General features: G+C 39.5%; 2 long non-coding RNA genes across 12 annotated transcripts; both read left to right on the top strand.

Annotated features, from left to right (window-relative positions):
• Positions 1-746: 746 nt before the first annotated feature.
• LOC124167012 lies at positions 747-6,437 on the top strand. 11 transcript variants are annotated; one of them, XR_006866573.1, is made up of 8 exons: positions 747-946; positions 2,674-2,732; positions 2,813-2,940; positions 3,180-3,397; positions 3,661-3,861; positions 3,947-4,139; positions 5,976-6,172; positions 6,312-6,437. It is a non-coding gene; the product is annotated as an uncharacterized LOC124167012 (long non-coding RNA). The 11 variants fall into 11 exon arrangements; XR_006866571.1 differs by having other exon boundaries at positions 2,669-2,732; XR_006866572.1 differs by having other exon boundaries at positions 748-946; positions 2,832-2,940.
• Positions 6,438-6,998: 561 nt separating this feature from the next.
• Positions 6,999-8,847, top strand: LOC124167013. Its single transcript, XR_006866580.1, has 2 exons — positions 6,999-7,232; positions 7,318-8,847. It is a non-coding gene; the product is annotated as an uncharacterized LOC124167013 (long non-coding RNA).
• Positions 8,848-9,144: the final 297 nt, after the last annotated feature.

Below are 9,144 nucleotides of genomic sequence, written 5' to 3'. Positions count from 1 at the left end.
ATTTAATGTCTCTATTCTATGTAATTTCAGGAAGGCAGCCAAAGAGGCAAGTGGAGCATCTTCATGAAGATTGAGTTGGAAGAAATACGTCAGTCATCATATCAATGACTGGCCTCAATTTTCTAAGAGGGTTATTGATAGCTAGATTTTCATTGTTTGCTAAATGTATTCTTACTAATTTTCAAAAATCTTCTTCGAGGCATGATTGTTCTAAAATATGGTGTATTCATGCTTGGATCTGTATTTGTATGTAATAACCCAGCCAGCACACTCGCCGACGTTTATGTAAACGTCCAAGACAACGAAGCGGCAACAGTTTATCCTTTGACGTTGCGCCGTGGATGATATCAACATGACGGCAACGCGTTGCCGTGAAGTTGCTGTTTGGACGGCTGCTTCATATCCTATTTTATGTGAATGCATTCGCTCTAATTAACGATCTGCTAGAAATAAAAGGTTTCACGACTTACGCAATTAACTTTGCATAATGTGTTTTATGGGATAAGTGGTATTTATTCGACTATTTTGTGGATTTATAACATTTATAAATTAATATGTCTCCAAGTCACTCGGTGGCGATGGAAAAAGATTGAGATAATATAATAAGCGTCTCTCAAGGTTGACGATTCTCTGGATATTTATTATCGGCGAAGTGAAATTACTAACATACCATTGATAATTAAAGGCTGTACCATTACGATTTCCTCCTTCGCATGAAATTTTACGCTCGATCTTATCGTCTGCTCACGACAGCGAGGCCATGCGAAACCATCGTGCGCGCAATGCGAAATGCACTTTGGGAAGAACCCGTTATCCGCCGTTGCCGGTAGCCATAGTAACTTTGGTACATAGCTTTGTTGATATGTGAATTCATGCTTTGTGTTCGTCGTGATGCTTTTCTCCTTTTTGAATGGTCGAGGGACGGTTTTCGTTCACCAAACCTTTAGTAAATAGATTTTTTCAAGAACTTTAATTCTACTTAAATTGTTCATTTACTTCATCCGTCAAACTTAACGTGGTTTCAGCTTCTCCATTTTCACTTTTCATTTCATTTCACCTTCATATCCGATTATCATGTCCACCCGTCGTACTCTGACCTTATTGTATTCCTAATTTTCACTGACGTGAATTTTCGTTTGTAATTTTCACTAACTTAAGTTTTCGCGAGTGATTTTAACTCTTGTTAAATCGTGTTCTTAGTGAGAAAAAGTGTTCAGTGGTTACAAGTTTTTTTGGTGACAGTATACTTTTATCGAATCTGCTATTATCGTCCAATCTTCACCAAATTTTGGATTTATAACTCATTTCACGTTGTGAACAAACCTAGAGGTGGGCGGAAGCGCTACGATGACAATACAAATAAAAATAACACCATACATAACTTGATTTCGGAGTTATAACTTTCACGGTCAGGCAGCCATCTTGGACGACAAAAGAGGATCGAAAGCAATTTACATACGAATATAATATGAAAGACATGGCGGCATCACTTTCCGGGCATATGTACGGGCTGGTCAACTAGAAAAAAATATCCTTCGAGCTGGTCCAATACATAACAAAGTGGGAGGTAGAAGTGGGTAAATCACTTTCCGGGTACAGGTACGGGCTGGTCAACTAGAAAAAAATATCCTTCGAGCTGGTCCAATACATAACAAAGTGGGAGGTAGAAGTGGGTAAATCACTTTCCGGGCACATGTACGGGCTGGTCAACTAGAAAAAAATATCCTTCGAGCTGGTCCAATACATAACATATCCGGGCACATGTACGGGCTGGTCAACTAGAAAAAAATATCCTTCGAGCTGGTCCAATACATAACAAAGTGGGAGGTAGAAGTGGGTAAATCACTTTCCAGGCACAGGTACGGGCTGGTCAACTAGAAAAAAATATCCTTCGAGCTGGTCCAATACTTAACAAAGTGGGAGGTAGAAGTAGGTAAATCACTTTCCGGGCACATGTACGGGCTGGTCAACTAGAAAAAAATATCCTTCGAGCTGGTCCAATACATAACAAAGTGGGAGGTAGAAGTGGGTAAATCACTTTCCGGGCACATGTACGGGCTGGTCAACTAGAAAAAAATATCCTTCGAGCTGGTCCAATACATAACAAAGTGGGAGATAGAAGTGGGTAAATCACTTTCCGGGCACAGGTAGAAGGTATCCAAATATGACTTTAATATTTTAATTCTGAAAATATTTCTGCATTTTTCTACAGCGATTTCGGGGGCACTTTCGCAATTTTTGTAAAAACCCTTCTTCTTGCAATTTCTGCAAAACAGTCTTCTCATTCTGTGAGAAAAAGTGGTAAATATCTTTAACTGAGGAAAAACTGAGCAGGTCCATCTCTTCCTTCTTCTATCGTCAACGACTCAACGAGTTTAAAAGCCCGCTTGTTGATGGCTGGTCGTCGTAGCAACCAATGGGTGTCGGTAATCATATTTTCGATCGTCTTTTGTCGTCCTAGATGGCTGCCTGACCGTGAAAGTTACAACTCCGAAATCAAGTTATGTATGGTGTTATTTTTATTTGTATTGTAATCGTAGCGCTTCCGCCCACCTCTAGGTTTGTTCACAACGTGAAATAAGTTGTAAATCCAAAATTTGGTGAAGATTGGACGATAATAGCAGATTCGATAAAAGTATACCGTAGCCGTTTTTTTGGCTTTGGCTAGGGCAGTGCAAGTTAGAAGCCTCTTCGAGGGTTCAACCACCGTATTCCGCCAGGATTCGTGAAAGGTAAGTCTAGACTCTGTTTACCGTCGTTCATTATGAAATTCATTAACAGTACACTTAAGTTTTCATTACCATTGAGTTAGTTCTGTTGTGTTTCTATAGTATGGATCGATGTATGTCTGGTGGGTGCTCATACTGCGAGTTTGTGGGTGCACGATGGAACGCTTAAGTTTTTCATTCAATGGAGTGCAACGTTCAGTACTGCACGTTGGTGAGAACTCACCCCCTACCAAACACTCTTGAAATATTGAGTTGAGCAGTAAAATTTAGCATAATCGCAGAGATATTTCCTCAATTACTGGAGTGTGCAATCATTTAATGCATCACTATTAACTAGTCTTCATATACAATAATTAACTTTACTTTCAATGGAATTTTATGATCTCATGTTTTTAAGTAACTGAAGAGTGAACGCCTCATAGTCATGATTTTTTTTCCTCTTTTTTTCAGGATGCCTTGGCAAGTGTTAATATTTCTTCCACATAAAAAAATTTACTGGCCTCACAGTGCAGGCTTTTGCATAGTCATAGGTAAAATTGGATGGAGATAAGATTATTGAATATTACCCTAGGCTATAACTGGTCTTCAGTGTCACAGGTCATAAAATGGCTCTCGACTCAGTGAGGAATGGGGTATCTTGGGCGTGAAGTTCTGCATGCCTCCATTTGGTGAGTTTGCAACAATATTTGTGAGCATTTGTTTTGATTAAAGGGAGGGTTAACATCTTTGACTTGCAAGTCAGGGTGCCTTTTAAATTATTCAAAGGGGTTGTTTCATGGTGTGTGTGTGTGAGAGCACTGACTTGGTTGTACATGTTAAACTAGTTCTCTAAGCCAAGTATTAAATATTTTTATTTTAGTTAATTTTGACATTGACTTCATGCTTTGAAATGTGTGGCTAATGGTGGCATTTTATAATAATCATCTTCCAGAGACTGTAGTGGCAGCTGTCGCTATTGAACAGAGATGGCTACTTGTGAAGACGGAGAACAGACATGGAGGCATTTTAGTCACTGAAATCAAAAAATACTGGGAAAGGAAAAGGACAAAAAAGAATTGAAAGTATCCTGATGTAAGTAATTCTTCATCTATGGAGACTGATGATGACAGAATACTGAAACCACCATCACCTGGTAAATGTTTGCATAAAGAATTTGCTTTTTTGAGTGCTTTATCATGTGCAAATGTAAGTGTAAAGCTTATCTATTCTGTTTTCAGTTGCATGAGTGCCTCCTAAGAAGGAAAGGTTGCACTTAAAGATTCCTCAAACAATGTTGGAGTGAAGGAGCCTTAAACTTTTCTATAGAATTGGAGTGTTATTTCTGAAGAATCAGTGAAGTCCAATTGTTAGCACTTGGTGCACCCAATGAGGTCAGAGGTATCGGGGAAGATTTCTCAGGATTTGCACCAGGTAAGGTCCTCCATTTCTCCTTCCAATTGGAATTAAGGAAATAAAACTTTGTAAGGTTCACTGATTGTTTAATTAAGGGCACGACCCGGGTTTCGTAACTTAGTTACATCGTCAGGTGACTAAACCTGCATGCATCATACATTTATACCCAAAGTACACAAGTGACTGTGAGGACATCTGTCGGAAAGGAAAAAGGACTAGTTGGGAAGCGGGGGTGAGGGTTAAACACGGACTGAAATAGGGAAAAAGGGGGGGGAAGGGAGAAGGGGCAGCCTTGGTTTGGGACGAGGGTTTTTTACCAGCCAGGGGAGGGCGGGGTTAAAGTGGGTGAGGAGACAAGAGCTAAAGAAGGTGGCGGTGTTGGGGAAGAAGAGAGGGTTAGCAGGGTACATTGAGTTTTCTAAATGACAATAGCCTATGGAAGGTCGTTGAGTCCGGCTGTGGAAGGACATGGGTCACTGGGGGAATTTTGGTAAAGGCACTGCTTAGTATTTGTTCTTGGAAATTTTGACGGCACACATGTGGATAGGCACTTGAATATTTATGTCACTGTAGGAGATCATTTATGGGGATGAAAAAGAGATGGGAGTGGGAGGGGAGCACTTGTTCGTTGGCGAGGGGGGTTTTGTTCTTTAAATGTTGTATAATCTCCAACGTTTCCAGGGCATCGAGTCTCCTCCTGTTTCTTTCTGAATGTAGGATATCCGGCTTAAAATCACTATTGTGTTTACCTTCTAATAAATGATTGGCGAAGTTTGATTGATCTTTCTTCTTTTTGAAGCAGTTGCGATGCTCACTCACTCTGATGCTAACACTTCTCTCCGTTCTGCCGATGTATCTCATGTCACAATCGTCGCACTTCAGGCAGTAAATTCCACTTCTTCTTTCTGGTGGGAAACGATCTTTGCAATTGGGCAGCAGTGTTTTGAGAGTTTTTTTGAGAGACTGCTAACCCTCTCTTCTTCCCTAACACCGCCACCTTCTTTAGCTCTCCTTCTTCTTCTCGTCTCCTCACCCACTTTAACCCCGCCCTCCCCTGGCTGGTAAAAAACCCTCGGCCCAAACCAAGGCTGCCCCTTCTCCCTTCCCCCCCCTTTTTCCCTATTTCAGTCCGTGTTTAACCCTCACCCCCGCTTCCCAACTAGTCCTTTTTCCTTTCCGACAGATGTCCTCACAGTCACTTGTGTACTTTGGGTATAAATGTATGATGCATGCAGGTTTAGTCACCTGACGATGTAACTAAGTTACGAAACCCGGGTCGTGCCCTTAATTAAACAATCAGTGAACCTTACAAAGTTTTATTTCCTTAATTCCAATATGGAGAGGTTTCACAAAGTAAAGCCTGAAGTTATTAGTTATATCTCCTTCCAATGTTTCCGCAAGCAACTCACCAATCGTCTCCAGGGATTCTGGAATCCAAGGTTGGATTCCTAAATCGTTTGGTTCTTGAATCCCTGAAGACGATGGGTAAGTTGCTTGTCGAAACGTTTGAATGAGATCTGAAGGACCTTATCCAGTGCAAATCATGAGAAATCTTCACTGCTATTGTTTGCTGGGAAAGAACCTGAAAGAGGAGTATTTGGTTGGTATTTCATTTACATTGTCAACTGTTTGACTTCATAGCCTCCTAAGTGTTAATATGCTCATGGTACTTTGTATAGATTATCACTTTGAGTCTTAAACTTAAGTTATGGTACCATCATCACCTCCTTGTTGATATTTAATTTTATGATAACTCTGGGATGTACTTAGAAATTAAAAATGCTGTGCCACTATGTTCAATGGTTCTCAGCAATTACCATAGATAATTAATTATCTGGTCATCTCATTTTTCAGATTTTATTTCATGAAGGAAAGATCTTCGAACATCATGTTTAAGAGCAGTCAGAACAATCAAATGAGGACTGGGCTTAACAAAAGTCAAAAACAAGTGTTCTACCCTAACATAGAATGAGTTACCTGTGTCTTTCTGTTTGAAGGGACACTCAGAAAACAAGAAGTGCATTTTAGCTCCATTATAAATGTCTCATTTGGTAAGTATTTTTTAATCATTGGTGCTTTCGATTTACTCTTCCCTTATCTTGGAATACAGTTGAATGAAAAGAGCTTTTCAGCATATGTTCATATTTCATATTCAGCATAATATCTAATCCAATTATGATTACCTTTCAGGGAGTGTAAAAGCCAAAATAAGCCTGATTTGATACTATCAGTGTGAAAAGAAGCATCAGGGAATGATCCCAGGCCTCAAAATACAGAGCAGAGAAAGGGAATAAGAAACGAGAAAGTGTTCTGAAAGGCAACTCAAAGGGGATCTCGAAGAAACATGATTCTTTCAATTTGCCTATCTCAGAACCTGTCAGTGTGGAAAGGCAGTTTTGTTTGTAGTCTCATAACATGATTGTGGGATAAGGTGAGGTCAGCGACTGATCACTGTTACGACAGACACAGCTATGTCATTGATGCTCCTTGATTTTTGCCTGACAAGGGAGAAGGAATGTTTCTTCACCTTCTTAACCCTTAGACTACCAACGGGACACATATGTCCCAGGTAGATTTGCAAAACAACCTTTGGGATGTAGGCGTATGATAAACACCTACGATATCGTCCCATCGGTATAGGAAGAACTTACCGACTTTTAGTTCTTATTTTGCCAACAGATGACAGTACTTTGACATGTTCAATAAGATTTTCATTGTCACCTCTGGTTTTATAGCCGAGGAAATTTAGACTTGGCTAGTAATTCTACAATGATAAGTATATATGTAACCATGTTACTTTAGGATACTTGTTTTTTGCTTCATTTGGCGCAATGATTTATCCTTTTCACATCTGCAATTATGAGTGCCGACGTGAAATAATTTCTCTGGTTTACCGTTGTTATTTTGACATTATGAATTTTTACCACATGGTAAATTTTAAGGTTCTGTACGTTGTCTGATAAATAAGTCTAGTATTTATGTCCATGTGATACTGTCCACTGCGTCGAGCAATTCTAGATGAGGCTCTTTCTTTCAGTCATTTGAAGCTATTTGAGGATTACAGTGATTTACAACTACTTATGTGTAACCTCTGGAGTAGATTGATACCAGGTGAGTAAACACGTCAAAATGTGATTTGGTGTCCTTGTACATAATTGCTTCCATAACAGCCTTTACATATTCATTTCCATTTTAGTCACAAGAAATGAGCCACAAGAGAAAGTGCAGTGAAGAAGAATTACTCCAGGTGTTGGATGCATCTGACGACGAAATTTCGGTGGGCGAATCATCAAACGAAGACGCGTCATCTGGTGATACATCCGACGAAAAATACAGGATTGATTTTGAAAATAGTGAGGGGAGTGAATATACTGATGAGAGATTTATGGAAGACAGCAATGAAAAAGTCCGACGACATCTAAGACAATATAAGTACAGAGGAAAGCAATAATTCTACCCTTTTATCTACAAGTGACATTCCGAGTGAGATTTTGTGGGCTACTCCAAAGATACAATTCCTTTCGAGACATTGTTGCATACCTGATTGACCTACAATGCCATTGATTTCGGATGGTAGGCCATTGGATGAAATGGACTGTTTTCTCCAATTATTTCCTCACAGCTTATTTATATTCAACAGTCAAAGTACGAATAAGCATTTAGATATATTGCGAAAAAAGGGAAAACATAACATTATCCGAGACACTGATCCTGGGGAATTATGTTGCTCCCTGGCTCTGTGCTCGTAATGAGCTACAACAAAGTACCAAATATTTCAGATTATTGGTTCCACAACCTTTCTTTGGAAAATGAGGCCATCAAAAAATCAATAGCACGAAATAGATTCCAATTGTTATCATCAAAGCTCTATTTCAATGATCCCGAACAACCTATGGGTTCTTCAAAAACATATTATATTGACGAGGTAGTTTCTTGCCTCAAACATACATTTCCTAAGGCAAGGGAAGAAAGTCCGTTCCAGAGCATTGATGAGTCCATGGCAAAGTTCAAAGGCAGATCCTCTCTCAAGCAATACCTTCCTATGAAACCAATAAAAAGAGGGATAAAAATTTGGGAGCGTTGCGATGCAGTAACTGGGTACGCATATGATTTGAATATTTACTCTGGGAAAGAATCCGGACAAAACTATTCTGCATTGAGCAATCTCGGAGAGAGAGAGTTGTTCTGTCTCTATGTAAGACGATAAGAAAACCAGTTGTCACACTAATTTTTGACAGATTTTTCACAAGTTTACAATTGATAAATACCATGAAATTTCTATCAGTGGTTACTGCTATCAGTTCAAGAAAACATATGTCGAAGTTCCAAGGAAAATTGAAAAGGGGAGAGCATGAGTTTGTTGTGAATCAGCACGGGACAATAGCAACAAGGTGGCAGGACAGCAAAGAAGTTACTGTTCTTAGCAACTTCCACGATACTACAGCGCACACTGCTTATCGCAAACAAAAAGATGGTACAAAGTTGGTGGTAGACTGTCCAGCCGCTATTTGTTTCTACAATAGGTACATGGGAGGAGTAGATCTCTCCGACATAAAGGTTAGCGTGTATGACTTCGATAGGTGGTCAAAGAAGTGGTGGAAAAAGGTATTTTACAAACTACTAATGCTAGCAGTGGTGATTGCGTGGATTTTACACAAGGAAATAACAAAGAAAAATGTAAAACTGCTACAGTTCGTTGTTCCACTGGCCGAAAAATTGATGGCAACTGGGAAAGAAAAAAGCTATGTAAAACGCAAAAGATGCAGAGGGAGGCCATCGAAAGCAGCTAAGCTCATGATAAATGTGGTTGACCATCTGCCTATTGAGGGTAACACAAGGAGACGCTGGTCGAGGTGCGCGCAGAACAAAATGGAAAAAAGAACCAAAACTATTTGCTGTATGGGTAACGTACCATTATGTAAAATTTCTTTTACGCCGTATCACACCTAGGGTTCAAAAACTTGATTTGTCTGTTTCATCAAATTTTTTTGTCAAACTGAAGTATTGTTTCTTTGTAATAATA

This window comes from Ischnura elegans, chromosome 10 (assembly GCF_921293095.1).
Source record: "Ischnura elegans chromosome 10, ioIscEleg1.1, whole genome shotgun sequence".
Taxonomy (NCBI): Eukaryota; Metazoa; Arthropoda; class Insecta; order Odonata; family Coenagrionidae; genus Ischnura; species Ischnura elegans.
The sequence above is the reverse complement of the archived record's forward strand: the minus strand, read 5'-3'. Positions and strand labels throughout refer to the sequence as shown.